The 20,301-nt window shown below is 47.7% G+C and overlaps 1 long non-coding RNA gene across 1 annotated transcript; it reads left to right on the top strand.

Moving 5' to 3' along the window:
• The first annotated feature begins 18,907 nt into the window (after window positions 1-18,907).
• Window positions 18,908-20,075, top strand: LOC119402007 (uncharacterized). The gene is made up of 3 exons (XR_005185602.2): window positions 18,908-19,059; window positions 19,318-19,482; window positions 19,664-20,075. It is a non-coding gene; the product is annotated as an uncharacterized LOC119402007 (long non-coding RNA).
• The last annotated feature ends 226 nt before the right edge of the window (window positions 20,076-20,301 follow it).

The raw sequence follows: 20,301 nt of genomic DNA, 5'->3' as shown, positions 1-20,301 counted from the left end.
CGGCTGGTGGTTTTATTACATGACAGGTGATGGCGCTTGATTAATGGCGGCCTGCACGCGTTAACGACAGGCCAGACGCTATCGTGATCTTTCGCTCCGCCAGACTCGCGGCACCCCGACTGATGGATGCTGTGAGCGTCCCCTTGTTCATGGGGCGATGACATGCGAGCCCTGCAAGACCTATTTTTAATTCTCTAATGCCTTGTCTGACTAAATGAATTGTTGAAGCAATGAATGCGATTGTCACAAATTGGAATGTTTTAAGAAGTAAGGCTAGCAGCTAACTCCTTAAGGATCGGATATGGCATAACTCTATAAAACGCTCGCGTAAGAAAATATGGCCACTTCCGGGAGTGAGAATGTTTTTGCGCGGCCTCTTTTCGTACTCCACTGCGAAGAAAGCTCTGAGACCACAGCACGTTCAAATCTATGAGCCGTAGACTAATCTCGGAAGAGATACAACGCGCCACCACGCCCTTTTGATCAAAGGTCACAGTTGCAGCCTGAGCGACGCAGCCCCCTCACCGGCAGCGCTTCATGCTCCTTCGCCCGACAAATACGGCCGGGCTGTTTCATTTCTGCCTCAGCCGCGCCCGCCTATAGCGTTCGCAAGCTTTCACGCGCACATATAGCACATGTTCTATGTGCCGTATAAAGTCGAAATAAAATTCATCGTCCCGCGCGTCGCATAGGCGACGCGCCGGACGATGACATTGATTTGTAATTTATACGGAACATGACAGCGACGGCAAAAACGCACCTCAAGTTTTCATGTAATTGATATCGCAAGAATAATTGAATCAAACTGAATTTAAGTGCCGCAAATTATTTTAGATTCCCTGCAAGCGATGAAAAGTATTATCTATATGAACTACTGCCAGTTATTACAGGCTAACTCCCAGTGTGCTATAGTCGCACGTCTGTAAGCATACACACGAATTATACTTTCCTAACCGTCTAAATACTCAGCGTACAAGCCGTGGTAACGTATCGTCTAACTAAGGTGTAGCTGTACTGCTAATCTCGAGGACGCTGGTTCGATTCCCGACCACGGCCGCAGCGTTTCGATGTTGACAGAATGGAAGAACAGCCGTGTAGGATGATCACGGATTGAAGCGCGACATCATAATTTAGAACAACTACCGGCACGCGCGACTCTCCGAAGTAAATGTGTCGTGTCGCTGCGAATCTGGCCAAATAAGGAGGTGTTGGCTGTGACGTAATTGTACGAAACAATATTCGCCGCGAGATCGGGCTACAGGTGGCAGCACCGTCGCCGCGCTAGTGTGGATAGGCGGTTGTCGGTGCGTATACAAACGTGCACAACAGTGCTTCGTTGTGAGCGATGGGACCCGATTTCCGGCAAACAAAATGCGTTGACTGCAGCTTTGTGGTAATATGTGCGCTCTTCATTCCCGAATTAATGCATGAAGCGCGCCGAACGTTACAGTTACTTGTGAGAGAAACGCATTCTGCCAACTAACGGGTTGCTCGCCTTCGGCGACTGTCGGCGTTTTCGCAATGGATGACGTTTTCTTGTTGTTTTATTTGTGCATGTTTAGCTTGTGTTCCACCTACTACGCACTGCTGTATAGCGTGACTGAATTAACTATTTGCTTGTTGTTCATTTGGATGCCCCTCAACAAAAAGAAAGCCCGTATTCCTGCACGATGTGTTGAAATAGCACTTTGTGCACTGAGTGTTTAAATATTCATTCGCATTTCTTGTTCAGTTCTCCATAAAATGTAGGACAGTTTATAGGTTTACTGAGGAAAGCTACGTGGCTGACAGCGCTTTAGCGCTACGGAGACGTTTAACACGCACACGCGTTTTTATTCCAGTGACCGTACACAAAGGTAACTGTACAGCACGAAAATTTCTTCGATTGGTTACTTGCACGACAGTAATGGAACAAAGGTCCGGTTATTTCACGGGACCAGAGTACGTTTTTTATACGAATAATGTCCGCTGCCTTCCGTCAATCTAAACAACGTGTGATTTCATTTTCTGTTCTTTTAAGGGACATTTTAAGTACCGAAGTGTCAGATGTGACTTGATAGAAATATTTCTCTCTAGTGAGACCAGGACCGTACACAACTACAGCTCATCGCGTAACGCATAAACAACACATAACCACAACGCTCAAGTACATGCGAGCCTTTTTTTTTACCACCGCGCCACTAAAAGGCTAAATTCACATGAGATTTAATACTTCTCACCTTTAGGGCAACGCCAAGTGCACTTTGCAATGCGCTTGAACCACAGAGCGGCACCTACACTGATATGACTCTCGTGAACGGAGGGTCGACCACACACAGCACTCTCGACAAGTGCACTCTCTGATCTTATTACAGTACACCCAGGCAGCACGCCGCCATTGGACCGATCTCGGCCCAACGTCGGCCAATGACGGCAGCAATATTGGCCCCACGTCGGCAAATCACGCTCGCGCTACTTTCACCCGCATCGGCCCGACGTCGGCTAGCCGCCTTTGGGCCGATGCGGGCTTGCCGTTATTCAGCCGATGATGGCAAGCCGTCATTGGGCCTATGTATGCTAGCCGATGCTGGCGCGGCGTCGGCCCCGCCGACGTCGGGTAGCCGCCGGCGTGACCGTTTACACCCGTTATTATGTTTTAGCAGTGGTGGCTTACCGTGCGTTAAGTACAGTAGTACTGTACCGTCGTGGTCGGCACATAGCTAGTTTATATGGAGACACCGGCGGTAGTTGCTCGATGCGTAAAGTAACTTGATCAGGCAGGCTGATACATGTGTTATAAACTAACATGGCTGCGTGCCGACCACGGCAGTTCGGTATTACTGTGGTTACTGTACTGTAAGTCAGCAGCGCTAAAATAGACTATTCGCGGCCCAACGACATTCATCGACTACCATTGGTGCCATATTCGAAAAATGCTTCCTAATTAGAACGACTGCTCCACTGATGTCTTAGTGTGCGATTAAGACCCACAATTCTGTCGAACCGTGCAAGGCCGAGAACGAAAGTCAATATTGTCTCTAACAAAACTAAATTGATGAAAGGCCTGCTGCACCAACTGTCTGAGAAATTAAGGAGCAACACATTTGCAAGGTGACAAACACAAATTTATTCACAGATATCAACACACGCCAGCAGTTCCGGAATAATTATGCCATAAAGGATTATCTAAACATCTATAGATACCGTAGCCAACATCTAAAACAACCCCACAGCCACCGTATTCCTCAAAAAAAGCAGGACAATCCTAATCGAGAATGGGATCAGGCGCAAAATCATAGGCGTGAGCAGGGTTCCCCTTCAGAGGGGGTGGGGGGGCGAAGATTCATCGCCCCCCCCCTCCCTATTAAGTCAATGTGTTTGGCAGACCTTGCGCCCACCTCTTCTTAGGTGACTACGTGGGCCGGCCGCCCCCCTGCCCCACTGTGCGCACGCCTATGCGAAGAGTTACAATCTCTTCAACGTTATGCGCGGCACATTCACTATAAATATTAAAAGAACTAAAACGGACAAAAATGGGAATAAGGATTAACGAAGAATACCTTAGCTACTTGCGTTTTGCGGACGATATCGCGCTTTTCAGTAACGACGGTGCCGAATCACGAAAAAAATTCTGGAGATGTAAACGAAAGCAGCATTAAAGTAGGATTAAACACGGACCCGAAGAAAAGAAAGATAATGTTAGGCGGCTTGCCGAAAAAGCGAGAACTAGACTAGAAGATTGTGTACACGCGTGAGTTAATTACGAGCAGAGGAGCACCCCCCCCCCCCCCCCACGTTTATTAAGTTCACCAAGGAACGGTAGGCATTCGCAACACATGACTGGCAATTAAATTAGCGTTATCCTTTAAGCGGGAATTGCAATTTTTCAGTGATAACTTTAGGGCCAAAAAGATGGATAAACTGCTGCACACGACGCAAGAAACATTGCGAGCGGTACCACAAGATCCCATGAACTCTACATCTAAACAAGATAGACACGCACGCATTCCTAATCTAAAGGTAAGATTGTAACAGAGAGGAATCGTGCATAAAAACCACTCACGTGTGCCCGTTGGATCGCTAAAACACGAGCGAATAAAAAATGCAAGCGCACCATATCAGAATACAGAAAACACGATGGTCAATAGAGAATACGCGAGAAGAAGAGAACAAAAATCTGATGACACGTAACAGTAGTAAACGCGTGGTGGCCTTATATGAGGTGAGCGAGTTCAACATGGACGCAGGGGCCACTGGTTTCTCGCTCCGGTGATCTCTGCCGAAAACAATGCCGGAATCCTGCCGCGTATCCGTCTCGTGCACGATTTTGACTTTCCACCACACATGTCCACACACCGCACTTCTTGAAGGATTCTGCTGGTCGGAGTGAAAAAAACCTGCTCCCGCAGCTACGATTGTCCCTCCGTCTGGACGGCTACGCTACCCTGCCTGGTCAAGCGAGTTTCGCGACAATGACGCTGAACGAGGGGAAGGGAGGGAGGGGTGGGGGTAGAGGTTGAAGGAGACGAAAAAAAAATGCGAATTCTCCCTTCTTGAAAGCATGGCTCAGCCTACCACAATGGTGTGCGATCCCCCCAGCATGTCTATGGGCATGCCGTTTGAGAAAGGCGTTCGTCGAATTTTCAATGCATCACTTGTTGCCACATGTCGCTACATGAAAACTTTGCGTACACCACGTTGGAGCCGCATTTCTCATCGTATTTCACGTGCCATAATAATTTTATACGACTGTTTCTGAAAGTACGAGGGAAGCAATCGTTGAACGAGATTTTTACTTGAAAAAGATATGTATGTCACAAAATGGACGGCAACGCAGTGCAAATGCGAACTGACAAACACGTGGCAAACACTTGTTTGTCAGTTCGTTAAAGATGGTCAGCGGGCTAGTTGATTTGTAAACATTCAAACGCCAAAAAACGTGTCTTCACTTCGCCCGGTCTTTTTTGCACCATACCTATTTTTCTCAAGTAATGAACCAACTAGCTCAGCAACACGCCTTGCTGAGCTTTTTACTATTTTCATAAAGTAAAATTATGTGACATCACTGAAGCAAATGCGCTTGTTACGCTTGACCCAGACACGCACGTGAGTAAATACGTGTAAACACAGAGATCGGAAACTGTCCGTGTAGTATATGAGCGCTCGCGCCAGACATTCAGCGGCTGAAAGGATATAGCGCTATAAATATGATGACAGGCTCGATTTATGCACAGAATTAGTATTCACATAAAACTTCTTCCGCTAAAAGCATTCGTGCGGGAATGTTTGGGTGCATTTTGATGCTGGATACATCAGTGAAGTCGGCCGACCAGTGGCAAAAACATTTACAAAACAGAAGTACTTCGAATTTGGCCCATGAAGTTAATGGTATGTGTTATAACGTTTCAACATTTTTGATAGCGTTGAACAACTGGTCAACGAAGTGGCCATCTATTTTCAGTCAGTTTTTCTTCTAAAGACCATCTTTTTTGGTAGTAATGTAACTGTGCTAGTGATAGTTGTTAGTCATTGTCATAGCAGAAACTAATAAGAGAATGCAAGCTGTTCAGTCGGCGATACTTCGCGCCGCGAGTCGTACGTGCGGCATTAGCACGGTACAATATTTGAACTTTGTTATTTGTGCTAGTACAGCAATCCATGTAGCGGTATTCTGCAGCTTAAGCTACAAATATTCAAGCGCCTAATGCTCTATTGCATTACGATTGTATCCTAGGCGGGCGAGATGCCGTGTTTCTTCGGCGGGCTGAACGTAGAGCGCAACGTCGAGGTTATTCTCGTCACTGACGGCCGGCAACACGGCGTCCAGCATCGTTGAGGGGCTTCCGTCAACTAGATTGAACGGCGTCATATGTGCGCCATTTCTTACACTGCCGTGTTAACTTCAGGTTATGTGCGGAAGATATTATGGCGTCCCATGTCATGTGTTCGACGTACGTGCAGTACATTGCCAGCATGTCGGCGAGGGCTTCATTTAGCCGCTCGGTGAGGCCATTCGCCTTCGGGTGATGTCGCTCGGTGACTTGTGTGGCTCTATTTTGAAGATGGTTTGCGTTAGCTCTGCCGTAAAAGCCGTACCTCTGTCGGTGACGAGGACTTTTGGAGCGCCGCGACGCAGGAGGACGTTCTCAACAGGGCATGTATAACTGTCTGAAGGGAGACAAGAAAGTTCGAACATCGTCGATAACCCATCGGCTCCGCCGATGTCAGCTGAAGCACGGCAGAATGACGGCATGCTCGGCCCAATGTTGCCGGTGAAAGCCATCGGCTAAGCCGATATCGGCGAAAGTACGGCAAAACGGCGGCTAACACGGCCCAATGTTGCCGGTTAAAGCCATCGGCTAAGCCGATATCGGCGGAAGAACAGGAAAACGCCGGCAAACTCGGCCCAATGTTACCGCTGAAAGAAATCGGCTAAGCCGATATCGGCGGGAAGACGGCGGAAGGCCGATAACTCGGCCCAATGTTGCCGGTGAAAGACCAACATCTGCTGAAAGGCGGCAAAATCGGGCCAATTTTGCCGGCAGAAGTCACCGGCTCCGCCGATGTCGGCGCCAGGCTGGCAATGCTGGCCCGAGGTGGGGCCGCGCACAGCCGCCGTAAAACCAATATCGGCCCGAGCTTGTGTGCTGCCTGGGCATATACAGTCGATCACGGCCAAATGCTTCTTTACATCGTATTAGGCATACGTACGAGCGGTTGAAGTTGCACTAACGCAACGGAACAAACCGCCTTTTGAGGATCTGCATGACGTACGCGCACATGCAAACACAACGGGGCTAGCAGACGACGCATGGAGCGATCCACACTAGGCGCAGTTCAGCCAGAAGCCGCTAGGCGGCGACTCCGCTCGATCTCGCGGCCAATAATGCGGATGGGACACAAACTGAACACGGTAGAAACTAAAGTACTTTCATTACTTAGCCGCTAGGAAATCAGTGAATTTATCTTTTCGGGATTCCTGACTATGCGTGTTGCCTTCCCATAGCGCTCTAACATAATTGTTGAGGTTTTACGGCCGAAAACCACGATACGATTATTAGGGACGCTGTTGTGGAGAGCTCCGGAAATTTTGACCATATGGTAGCCTTTAACGTGCACGTAAATCTAAGTGGATTCTCCGGAAATCTAAGTGGCCTGTAGCACGGAGGAAGGAAAGAACCGAAGAGGGGCCCTGACGTCGCTCTCGGTGAAGCCTCGGTGAAGCCAGAAGTCGGCTATATTGACTGGGCAGATCTTACTCTTTTGTTTACGTGTGAACAGCGCAGTGCAAGGCACGTCGCTGTCTCCGGCTGAAAAAGCACGTGGGTTGCATGGCGCGCGTGCCGTGGCGATCCTAAACCAACCGAACGGAATTGAACACGCTGGTCCAGCACGATACCGCTGGCGAAATCATTTCGTGCGTTGCAGTTGCGCACGAGCCTACAGCGAACGCGCTCGCCGGCTCGTCTGTCTAACCTCCGAATGCCCTTCCTCAGCGTCCGAGGTGAAAACGCGCTGCTAGCAGAGGAGAACGCGAGCGTCTGTTGGTGGTTTAGGCCATAGAGTTTCCTACAATACTTACTAGAGGTAACTCTGGCGCTAGTGTCTATGGGAGCTGCAATGCATCGCGCTTCAGCCAGCATGGGAATCATGGGTAGTACACGGATTTGTCTAAACTTCGTTCTTTCGGCTCCGCTTGGCTCCACGTCGCCTGCATCCGCTTTGTCGCAAAACGAAGTTTAGCAAAAGTCAGCAGTTACACTTCACCACTTTAACTTCTTTAGCCTCACCGATTCAAATCTGGTCCCGAAGTTCACAACGATCCATTCTTTTATCCGAAAGAAAACCAAAACATAGCAATAAACAAAGCCACAAGTGCGTTCGAAGCCCACAAGCACGAAGACAAGGCAAATCCGTGTACTACCCATCATTCCCATGGTGGCTGAACGATCGCAGCGCCAGAGTTCCCTCTAGGTCATTTTAGGAAACTCAATGGTTTAGGCAGTTTAGGGGCCTGGCGTTTCTCGTGTCGACCATAGAGTTTCCTACAATACTTACAGAGGGAACTCTGGCGCTAGTGTCTATGGGAGCTGCAACGCATGACGCTTCAGCCAGCATGGGGATGATGGGTAGTACACGTCTAAACTTCGTACTTTCGGCTCCGTTTGGCTCCACGTCGGCTGCATTCGCTTTGTCGCAAAACAAAGTTCAGCAAAAGTGAGCAGTTTCACTTCACCTTCTTTAGGCTCAGCGATTCAAATCCGGTCACGAAGTTCACAACGATCCATTCTTTTATCCGAAAGAAACCCAAAACATAGCAATAAACAAAGCCACAAGTACGTTTGAAGCCGCAAGCACGAAGACTAGGCAAATTTTTGTACTACCCATCATTCCCATGGTAGCTGAACGATCGCAGCGCGAGAGTCCCCTCTAGTTAATTTTAGGAAACTCTATGGTGTCGACGGCTTCCGTAACTGACGAAACGACTGTAGTGAGTGCACGCAGTACGCAACGTTCGACTAGCCCACGGTGGTACTAGAATAAAACAGGTGGCCCATCGAGCACCGCGGGCGCGTCGCCGTACTGCTCGAGTTGCTCGCGGCCACCGCTAGGTTCGCGACGAGTTTTGGGGCCGAAAGACGCGCTCCGCAAGCTCTCGCTGTGCTGTAAAGACCAGTTCCTCTAGATACTTTTGTGGCTTTAAAAGGTTGTTTGTGCTTTTACTAGCTAGTGGCTTTCTGCCAGCTTCGACCGCAAAAGTAAGAGCGCCAGGCGTTATGAAGCTTAAAATTTTTTTAATCGGTGCGGGTAGTCCCGATATGACTGTCACAGGGTGCCGATTGCATTAGACGCGCGTGTATTTTTTTTTTCGAAAGCGTGAAAATTCCGACCGGCGTGTGTACAGAGTAAAAAAAACCATTTGGTTTTCACGTTATCGTATGTATGTCGGAGGACTGTAGCTGGCGGTCTTTCCGTGGAATTGCATTTCTCCACAACTGCAGTCGCTTTTCGTTTTTCGGCGCAGAGAAGAGACACAGCTTTCCTTTGCACGTTTTTAGGCAGATTTGCAATTTGGAGCGAAGCATTTTCGTCCCATGGTGGTCGCCGAATCAGCGGCACAGTTCGAGCCACCGTGGTTGGAGCCGTGGTTCCAGCTTACAAAGTGAGTGGTAACACCGATGCGGTCGCGCGCGTTGGTTTGACAGAGCGCAACAAGCGCGACGCATCAGAGCGGATCGCAAGCCGTGGGATCACCTAACCAGGACCAACCAGGACCACCGTGATCTCGCCGTGATCATGATTCGAATGCCAATTGCGACTTTGCGACGCTGGATGCGTCGCATAGGGACGCTGTTGCTCTTCGGACGCTTGCACCCACGGACGCCTCCGCATTTATCGAAGATGACCAAGCAGAAAGGAAGACACGCCACTGCAACGCTGGTTGCGTTGCATGCTTTCCTTAGTGGCGCGTCCGTTCTAAGCGACGGCAACTCTTCAGTGCTGCTCAAGGCCTCTCTGGTGCAATCAGTACAGCGCGGATCTCTTTCTCAAAAGTTAAAGATGTAAATTACAGTTTAAATGCTCGCGACGCACGCTGGCCACATGCTTTCAAATGCGCTGGAGCGGAGATATCGGCCCAGAGTACACCTGCTGCCACCTTGCGGAAAAGCGGTGGCAACTCGAGCACCTCCGCGACACGCGCGGCGCATTGGCGGAGCGGCGCGTCGGGCCACCTTTTATTCTACCACCGTGGACTAGCCATATCGTTCGGTTGGCAAACTGCTTCGGCTACGAGGGTGAACAAGCACAACCAAGCATAGAGTTTCTTACAATAATACCTAGAGGGGAATCTGGCGCTAGTGTCTACGCGGGCTCCTTGAGCGGCGCTTCATGCCATCTTCGACAAATCGCATCGGTGCGCACCGGGGCACCCGGGCGCTACGACGATTGGACGAAACGGCGCACCAGGGCGCCCCGGTGCGCACCAGTGCGATTTGTCGAAGATGCCATCAGCCACCATGGGAATGATAGGAAGTACAGGCTTCGGATCTGCTTCGGATGGATTAGGTTCTTGAGATTCGCAACGCTTGTTTGACGAGTGTAAAACAAAGTGCTATGGCATTATTTCCAATTAAAACTTACTGCATTCTTTTGTACGTAAAACTTATTAAAAAAAGATTGCGTGACCGTGAGATGGAAGTGAAATCTGGACAAATTCAACCACAAGGGTATGCATTGCTCAGCAATTGTGTTCCAGATTTGGCATCACCAAATAAGGAATTACTTTTTTACAATACTTGGAAACAAACACGCTTGCTTTTTCCTCGAAAGTACGCACGTATTTATGGAAGTAACAGTGCTGTATTGAGTGAGAAACACTTAACGTATCATCTGCTGCGATGCCAGGTGCGTCTGTACAAGTGCTCTGCCTCCAACGCATCTCTCGTTTTGTTGTGAATTCAAGTCAGAGGAGCGTGACGATGCGTCTACTTAGCTTCGCCGTCGTTTTGCAGCCGATTTGAACGAGTTTTGGCAAGACGCGCTTACAAAAAAAACGTGAACTCTATGCAATATCCTGCACTAGCATAGGACGCTACATTGATGCGCAGCGGTGAGTGCACGACGCTTTACTAAAACTGTCATATACAACCTATAAAGCTGCAACGAAACAGCAAATCAAGCGATCTAGCGGTCTTCAGCCTCTTTGAACAACAAAGGCACTGCTTGAGTGCTTTGAAACGCACCCCACTACCGACGCCTCGTGAAGAACGAAACTGAAACTGTAGAAAAGGATCCGTAGACAGTTCGCTAGCTCACGTTATCCAATCCGAAGCCTGTACTTCCCATCATTCCCACGGTGGTTGAACGATCGCAGCGCCAGTTTCCTCTCTAGGCTATTGTAAGAAACTCTGTGCAACCAAGAAGCTTTCGCTTGCATAAACGGACCTAGCCGATCTAAGCCACAGGCATTATTTTAAACGCTTCAGTTTTATGCTGCTGCTTTGTATTCCTCTGTTTCGGGTATCAGCCACAATGCGAGCTTGACGCGGCGATAGTGTACGAATAAAGTCCGCGCAATTTCACGGCACCTAAGAATGATCGGCGATGACTGACAGGACGTGTACTTCACGTACGTACGTACATTCCGTCTTACAGACTCATGGCTAAAGAAACGGAAGTTTACGAGCACAAACACGTATTTTTGTTATGGCTTGAGAAATCGCTTTAACTTACAGCCACGCACCGGGGGAGCAAGAGCACATCGACAAGGAGGCAAGCACAAGAGAACGCCGCCAGGGGCGTAGCCAAGGGGGGGGGGGGCGTTAGGGGGTTCAAAGCCACCCCCCGAAATTTTTCAATTTTGCTTGCGTATATACACGCACACATACAAACGCACTCACGAACATACATGAAGTATAGTTGAATCCCCCCCCCCCCTCCCCCGAAAAAACTTTCTGGCTACGCCCCTGGACGCCGCGAACTACACAGACTACAGCGTGTGGTGTCATTGTGTTTACGACATATATTCACGCAATGTACAGAAAACACGATCGGCCGTGCGCCGCCTTCTATGGATGCATTCCGTCTCTCACGCAGCGCCCGGTAATCGTGCCCGTGTTCCACGTAAAAGCTCACCGGCGTCAGCATTATGCGACCGGTGACCTTATGCACAGTGCAGGCGTGCGAATGACACTGGAACGCGGTTGCTCTAACGCCGAGAGTACACTGCTAGAAGAGAGCATCGCAAGCAAAACAGAAGAGGTGCTTTAATGCGCACAAGCAAGTTGTTACTGTAAACGTATAGAACACGAATCTACTTATGCGATGTGCTTATTTCGTCTTGCGGGGCACGAATGTTTCGTCCGCTATCACAAGCAGGAACACTGCACAACCGTCACTGACCTGCAAGGCGTTCGTCGTGGTTCCGTTCTATCAGTGGCTTCGTTCTGTCATGATGGCTAAGCCCGATTTCGCTAAGCACTTCCAATACGTTCTTCATCTGCTTTATCCGCTGCACGGTACGTGGATACGCGCTCGTTCCACGCACTGTTGAGGCCCTGTGGCTACCAACAGGTTTTGTAAACGTTGCTAGGTACAATAACCACTGGTTGAACACTGCGCAGCGAAGAACGGGGCAAGAAATTGGGCGGCCCTTAAGCTTCGCCTTTAAACGTTGAGCGCGATAGCGACATCCAGCTCCTAGTGCGCACTTCAACCAATAACTGAATGCTTAATAATGTGTGTTGTTACAGACGTGCGCACACGCACACAGGCGCACAGACACACGCGCGCGCGATGTATATGTAGTAATGGTACAGGTTTTCAATCTAAAGCACTTTTCTGTGCTAGAACGGCTATGTTGTAGTCGAGACATTTTTCCGCAATGCCTCACAGATGGCAGCACATTATCTAATGTTTTCTGTTTGCTTGGTATGTTTTCCGCTGGATAGACATAGTTATCCATTTATGGAGCTGTTTGAAATTTCGTGTGTGTTAGTTTTTAGCGGCGATGGGTGCCCTATACCAGCTTTTTTCGAAGCATGGCGTCGCGCAGAAAACGTAGTTTGATGGCCTCGCCAATGTGCCTACAGATCGCCGAATGGGCTCATTTTCGTCTTGAGGCCTGCCGAACAAAATGTGTTATGCTGACTCCTTCCACTACATGGCATTTATGTAGTGTTTTTTCAGAAGCAGTTGCAAGGAACATCGTGGCTTTGCGGTAGGACACTTTCTTGCCACACAAACGGCCCGGGTTCGATCCTCAGTGGGAGCGAAGATTTTTATTGTTTATTTTATTTTAATCTTTCTTGATTTTTCGGTCACGGATTATTTTTCGCTCACAAATAACGCCGTCGCCGACGCCGACGGCGGAATTTCTGCGAAAAGAGCTCTCTGTCACTATCGCGTTAAAAAAACGGATATTCGCAACAGTTCGGTACGAGACCCACAGAAGCGCTCAAGCCTGCGCCGCTACGCCAGCTACACTGCACAACACGGCGCGCCACGTAACCATAGCAACGCTGCCATTGTGCCCAGTTGCTATGGCCGCTGTGACATCATTTCCTCCACAGTTTTCTGCCAGCGCGCCGGCCGTGCATGCCCTCTCCTTAGTTCTTTCCTTCCTCCGTGGCCTCTAGCATTTCACCTCCATCGAAACGCGGCCACCGCGGCCGCGATTATATCCAACGCTATTATATCCCGCGAGTCGAGCACCATAACCATACTCGGGGACAACTTTCTGTGGCAATGCAGTGAAGGCTACACAGCCACAATGCACGTATCCTAGCGCTATTGAATGTAGTCCCACAATTGCGTACGTATTTTCTGCGTGAGATGTATAAAATACTCCTCCACTTTCTACATGTAGCTTTTTGAGACGGAACGCACCGCACACAAGCGGGATATATGTATTTCTTTTACTTTATACGTTGTCACTTTGCGTTTTTGCGTGCGTGAAAAAGTCGCACCTTTTACCCGTACCTTAGACGCTAAACAGCGTTTGCGTCGAAATGAAACGCTAGCCATTACTTTGCACGGCGTGACGAGACGCGCGCCAAACCGGACTACTTCGCGTAGCAGTACATGTGCAGACGCTCCGCCCTCGTAGCTTTTTTTTTTTTTTATTGGCGCCAGTATGCCCTACGGCATAAGTTAAATAAAAGGAAAGAGTTCAGATTCGCTGATAAAGGCCAGGAGCGGTCGATGCAACGGCCCGTGCGTCCAGCGCGTACCTCGTAGCTTTCCCTTCATTGCCACAGAAAGCTTTCCACTATTACTTCGCTGTGGCCGGTCCATAGCGCTATCACAACACAAATGAAATCACTTCATGAACACTTCTACGTTGCTTCGGCTACATCGATTTTGATGCTGCGCGGATAAGCTGAGGTCGCATTCCAATGTACAAATTAAAGGGTTAAGTACATGGCCCACGCACACAACCGATTACAAGTCAACCTCCCATATAGTGCAGCTATTTGATAATAATCATCAAGAGAAAATACGCATTTCCAGCGCATAACCGCGTGTCCAGTGGCATATGATGAAATCTAGCACAGCGCGTCGCAGCATTCTTTCTTAACACTCGTCATCTTCTTCACCTGGGGCATAGAGAAATATGCCAGGGGCGTAGCCAAGGGGTGGGTTGGGGGGGTTCAAACACCCCCCCCCCCCCGAAATTTTTCAATTTTGCTTGCGTATATAGGCACGCACACATACAAACACACGCACGAACATACATAAAGTATGGTTGAACCCCCCCCCAGAAAAAAATTTCTGGCTACGCCGCTGTTCTTCAGCCCACCGTATAGCACCCTCAATCGTTAGCAATTTGTTGTAAGCACGAAAAACACGAAACAAGATATGCTCGCCGCGGTTTTCTAGTGGTTATGGTGCTCGACAGCTGAACCGAAGGTTGCGGGATAGAATCCCGGCCACTGTTGTCGCATTTACATGTAGGTGAAATGCTAGAAGCCCGTGCCGTTAGATTTAGGTGCACGTTAAAGAACCTGAGGTGGTCTAAATTTCCGGAGCCCTGCACTATAGGGCGTCCCTTGTAATCATATCGTGGTATTGAGATGTCAATCCCCTACAGTTACTATACTACTAAAAAAAATCAGTTTCACCGCAAGGCGAAGCAATGAATGCGATAGCAACAAATTGTAATGTTATAGGAACTAGGTCTGACAGCTAACTCATTTGGATCCGGTCTCGCGTAACTGTAGAAAACTCTGGTGTTAGTGAATTCGCCGCTCCAGGGAGAGAAGCGGTTTTCGCAGTCTCTTCGCGTTGAGAGCAGAGCACGTCGAAAGGTACACTGTCAGCGCGGTAACGTTTAGTAAAGGTGCACCTTTTCACAAATTTGTGTACCTATCAAATAGAAGTTATCTAGTAACCTTTATCAAAATGACCCTTTAAAAATGCACAAATTTACTTCTACAATAGACGTTACGGAAATAACCTTTAGTATCCGTTCACAGTACACTCTTAACCGCGTATCCTCTATGTATACCTTTGCCAAAATTTATCCTTTATCCTATAGGTTACGTGGGTCCACGTTTTTGTGTTTTTTGTCTTCCCAAGTTTTAAAGGTTTACATGCTGATTCACAGAGGTTACAATGTAAATTTAAAGGTATATGGCTCGTGTATACCTTTAACGGTGACCTTTAGAGCTGACAGAATCTTCGTCGTATACGTTTAGGCGTTTAAAATCAAGGGGCAAGGGTAACAGATTCGGCGAGGGCGATCGGGAAAGGAAGTTCTATTGCTCCAATCGCGCGCAAGCAGCCCTGAAATGGTTTGGTGCTTCCGTGTGCTAGAAAACTGGCAAGTGCGCCGTCAGCAGCGCGCGGCAATGTGGGCGAGGTGGTTGTATAGAGCGATGAAATACTTAGAGGGCCGTGGCATTCTGAGGTGCTCTACCGCAACGTTCGCGGTAAGGAGAAAGAAAGTATGGTACCTGCTTCTGTACCTCGTATCCTGCGTTGTTTTCTGCCTAATCCCGCGACTCGGCGGTCGTGATTTGGAGCAATGTTTACCGAAGAGAACTGCGAAAACACGATGGGTCCAGGGAGACGAGGCGTTATTTCTAACGCGCGTCAATAACGATGGCCCCCGTGCGGATAGCTGTATCCTTGTTCGCAAATCTGGTGGCAGACCATCGACAAGCCTCGCTCTCTCTCTCTCTCTCTCTCTCTCTCTCTCTCTATATATATATATATATATATATATATATATATATATATATATATATATATATATATATATATATATATATATATATACGCACACCGAACAGAAGCACACGTTAGCGACCAACAGCCTGAGCTGCAGGAAACTACACCCATACAGAAGCGCTAACAGGAACGCTCTTATGCTCTAAATTCAGCTTATGGTGGCTGAAACAGCAATTTACTAAATTCGCCTTCTACAATCACAACGAAATTGCGCGATATGAAGGCTCACGGAAATAACTGCTACAGAGGCTGCTCACGAAGCTGTCTGCTCCAACCTCCTTGGTCTGCTCCGCGATTACAGCACCTCTCTTGCGCTCAGCGCCCTCTCGCGCCACCATGAGTCTCTCAGGGAGCCCATATACAGCAACTATGTTACACCATAGTCTCATCCCACTCTGAACGTGACGCGCTCGTTGTAGACGTGTGGCGGCGTGCTCGGTATGATTTTAAAATGCCCGTCAAGCACAAAGACATTTGTGGCGTGTTACGTGGCCCGTGCAATGAGCTACAATGCAATTGCAAGCAATATATGGTGGTGTGCGCCGTCGACGATGCCGAGGTTCGCATTCGATGCGACTATTGTGACCGCCATCCCAGCGCCCACAGCAGGATTGCTGATCTCGGTAAGCAAAGTTTTGTTTTGCAGCCGTTGTGCGTTTGCCCTTTTGTATGCCCTGACATATGTTGTTGCCTCTCGTATAGAAGAATTAGGTAATCTAGTATTAAGATATAAATTTTGTGGCATTATTTTGTTAAAATTAGTGCTCATTTGCAATTGACGCAATTATCACGCGAGCACGTAATACTTGCTTTGTCTGCACGTGTGAGCTCAGCATCTTTTCGCAACGTTGTTAAGTAAGGGGTGTTACGTACCATGTTCTGGCTGATGTGGCGTTTGCGGTGTAGTGTTTGTGCTAAAAGCGTTGTCCGCCCCAGGACTTATTCAAACCTCACTCAGACGCACGCGAATGAAAAGGCGGCTCTGTGTTTTCTCGGTGGCGCACTTGTGTGGCCCCTCGCGCTCTCCACGACCACCTTGTTCATTTCATGTTACCGCGAGCGCAGTCGGAGAACGATGCTGAAATGAGTGGATAAGCATTTACCAGTGCGTTCCTTCATCTAACAACCGAGTCTACGGCTGCAAAGCGAAATAATCGCTTCCAATGCAGTGCACCGAAGCATATATATGGTAGGAGAATCTGCGTGCATGTGTGAGCTCCTTGTTGCCGGTGTTGTATGAGCACACGTATGCCAGACTGCATGTGGGCATGAGGCCAGTCGTGGGCTCTTAATCTGCGCTGTGGTTTTTGTGCGTACCTCGCCTCGGGAACACAGCTACGCGTGGCTACGCCCCTGCGGAGTGTCATTGCATCTAATCTGCTCATAAATCAATGCTGAGTGGTGCGAGAAGAGGGCTATCGATGAGGTGCTTCGTGTCCTTTTCACGAATTAAAACGGGCTCGTCCGCATTTGCGGAGCCATGTTCAACCTCGGTGTGATTTGATTGACCGTGTGCTCCGTTTGTACCGTCCTCCAAGCTCATATACTGGTTGGCGTGAGCAGTGAATCCCTGCGTGTTTACTATTAAAAAGGCACTGAAAAAAAAAAGAATTTTGCACCTTGTGTTTTCTGTTGCTAACGGCCCATTTATCACGGCCGGAAAGCTCGTTTACTGGAGCGTGTGATCGTTAATAATTGAAGACTGTTCTGGTGCCCAGTGAAGTTTCGGTTTAAAAGAGCATTGAGTGAAGCGGGACCCAAAGAACTTTTCGTGTAAACATAGCTGGTTACGTCAGCTCTCAAAACCGCGTTCACATGAGCACTGAATTGAAAACTCTTTTCAACCAAAGCTCTCAGGGTGCTGCTATAATCCCCTCTGGTATGTTGTAAATATATATGCGTCACTCCTCTCCCTTACATTTGCATCGCCGGGGCAAGGACGTCAGCATTTGTACACCCGTGCAAGTCCATTAAGGAGGTGCCCCCTCTTTCCGTTGCAGAGGTGTGCGAAGAGCGCTCGCTAGGATGATGACAGCTAACACGAACTCGTGAATCAGGTGGCCGTTAGTTGTTTACCGTTAGACCAAGGTGGCGTTGGTGTTGTGAAGTCGGGCGTTTCTCGTGCAGCTGCGCGACATGCACATCACAATTCAGTTTATTCATGTTCTAGCCTATATTCACCGTCGATTCAGTTTATTCATGTTCTAGCCTATATTCACTGTTGAGTGGTCAGGTGAGAAAATGTCGTATAAAATGGGAACATAGGTACAATGTGGGAAATCTCGCCTTGTAGGGCCACCTAGCTGCGCATTGTGCGCGTTGTGGTTGCAAGATATTCAACAGAGCGCAGTCATTAGCAAGAAATTCGGATCAACTAACGCGGGAAATTATTGAAGCGGCAGAAATAAAACATAGAGACGCGGTAAGTTGCCCTTCAATCCGTCTATCAGAAAAGGAAATGCTATTTTTGTCGCGTCAGCCGCTTGTGTGATATGCTTGGTTGATTGCATTGTGTGTTCCTTCGCCCCCCTCGCCCCTTTTCCTTTTCCTTTCGTGCATATATATGCAATCACCTGCAATAAACACTGAGTTGTTAGTTAGCGCTGTGTCCCGTCTTGCTCTGTCGTCGTCTGTGTGAATTTTTTGCGCTACTGTTCACAATTATGCAATGCCAACTAGCCCACCCGTCTGTCCTTTTAAACAAATTGTATAAAATGGGTTAAAATCGCAAAGCAATGCTTCAGTTAAAACTATTGGACCGTGAGATTAGTGGCCTTGCTGAAACTGATAGATATAGCAGCTTAACATAATGATATCTATGAATGGTGCAGTCTCTGACGAAATTTTTCAACTCTGAGTGCTTTATTTCCCTTTGTGCAGATTACTCTATCCTGAATAGGCTCCACCATATTTTTATGTTTTCATGCTCATTCCATTCTACTGTTTTCCACAGAGTGTCTTCATACGGAGGCTTTCTCTGCAAAGAAAAATGCAGCGGCACCGACAGAAAAGAAGTAATACTGCTCCCTTGGAGGAATCCAGGCCAGAACTAACAAAAGAGGTGGCATTGGCAGAGTTGCAGGTAGGCTGCAATTTTTATTCAATTTTCGTACGAGACAAAATGCTCCCAAAGGAAGTTTATGTTCTTTATCCTTCCATGTCAATGGGGGCCTTAATTGTTTTGTCATATTTGTATTTTTGTGTATTCCAGTTATTGGCTTCGAACAGCTTAAAAGGGGCCACAACAACTACGAAAGGGTTTTGTGCCTCTTGAGAGCCACATACCAAGACCGCTGCCAACACCACGTAGACCCCTTGCCAAATTATTTTTTGGTGGAAGAAACTGTAAGTTTATACTTTTACATCAGCGTTGATTTAAAACATCGTAAAGCATCTGTTTCTGAGCAGTGGCACACAGTTGAGTTGTAAACTCACACAGGAAAATTAATCTTGTGGCGTTGTATTCAAGGCCCGATTGATTTTTCTTTACTCTCAAGGTTTAATATAACATAGGTCTAGCGGAATGACTTGTTTCAAATTCACTTTTTTAAGGCATGTGAAGGGAAAATAAGTTTTTTTCTTGTTTTGTTGCTTCTGCCATAGCTTTGTGCTGAGCTCCAACTGCGCTTTGGATTCACTGTGGATGAAGCGGAAGAACGGCTAAAAAAGTCGTCACAAGTTTTCTCAGAGGAGGAAGGAAGGGAAACTTCATTTTTAGAGCTCTCGAAGCACTTGCAAGGTTCGTCAGAGCACTCACTGATCATTGAGGTAAGATATTTTCTTTTTTCTCTGCCTAACTGTATTCGAAAAGCGTGAAAGACGCACTGATATGTGCTCATGTGTCAAATGACGTGCGAAAAATAGACTTGGACGAATGCTGAATGTCTAACAAATGGCGGCATTTAGTATATAGCACTCTTTTTTGGGTCTTTGATGATTCTAATTACAGGCTGCTCTACCGACAGAAATAAAAATTGCTGCACCACACGTATATGTATACAAGGACCAAGCTTGGGTATATGGAGGCAGCAAGGAAGAAGTAATTCACCTGAAGGAACTGAACCTTGAGCGTGCCGTCGTCATATGCTTTCTCATATACTATCTGAAAAACCTCATGTACCCGCCTGCTTTTTCGCAGACCCTCAATATGGTCCAAAAACTTTTAAGACCTCAAGCACCTATCCCATGTGGGCTTATTTCAAACCTGTTGAAGTGTTTCTTGGCGCTTTTGAAGAAAAAAAAAAGTCTGATCACTATATATGCAATTGGTTGGTCAAACTTTATTGCCAAAGATTATTTGGGCAGATGTTTGGAAGTTCTCATATAAATATTTTTCCAAGAAAAACTTTTCAGTTACGTATAGCCGAATGACTGTACATTTTTGCATTTTAAATAAAGTGCTTCATGTTTTTTTTTTATTTCTGTGACTAATTCGTTTAATTTGTTTTGCATCCGGACGAATGTATGAGAGCCTATGCTCCTGCATGAACTGTTCGGCTTTGTGTATGCCAAACAATTTCACATATTTCTCACAGAAATTACCATGCACACGCAGGCTTTATAAACATTTATTGATTAGAAAGTTTG

Source organism: Rhipicephalus sanguineus, chromosome 8 (genome assembly GCF_013339695.2).
Source record: "Rhipicephalus sanguineus isolate Rsan-2018 chromosome 8, BIME_Rsan_1.4, whole genome shotgun sequence".
In the NCBI taxonomy this organism is placed as follows: domain Eukaryota; kingdom Metazoa; phylum Arthropoda; class Arachnida; order Ixodida; family Ixodidae; genus Rhipicephalus; species Rhipicephalus sanguineus.
Note: the sequence above shows the minus strand (reverse complement) of the source record. Positions and strands in the feature narration are given on the sequence as shown.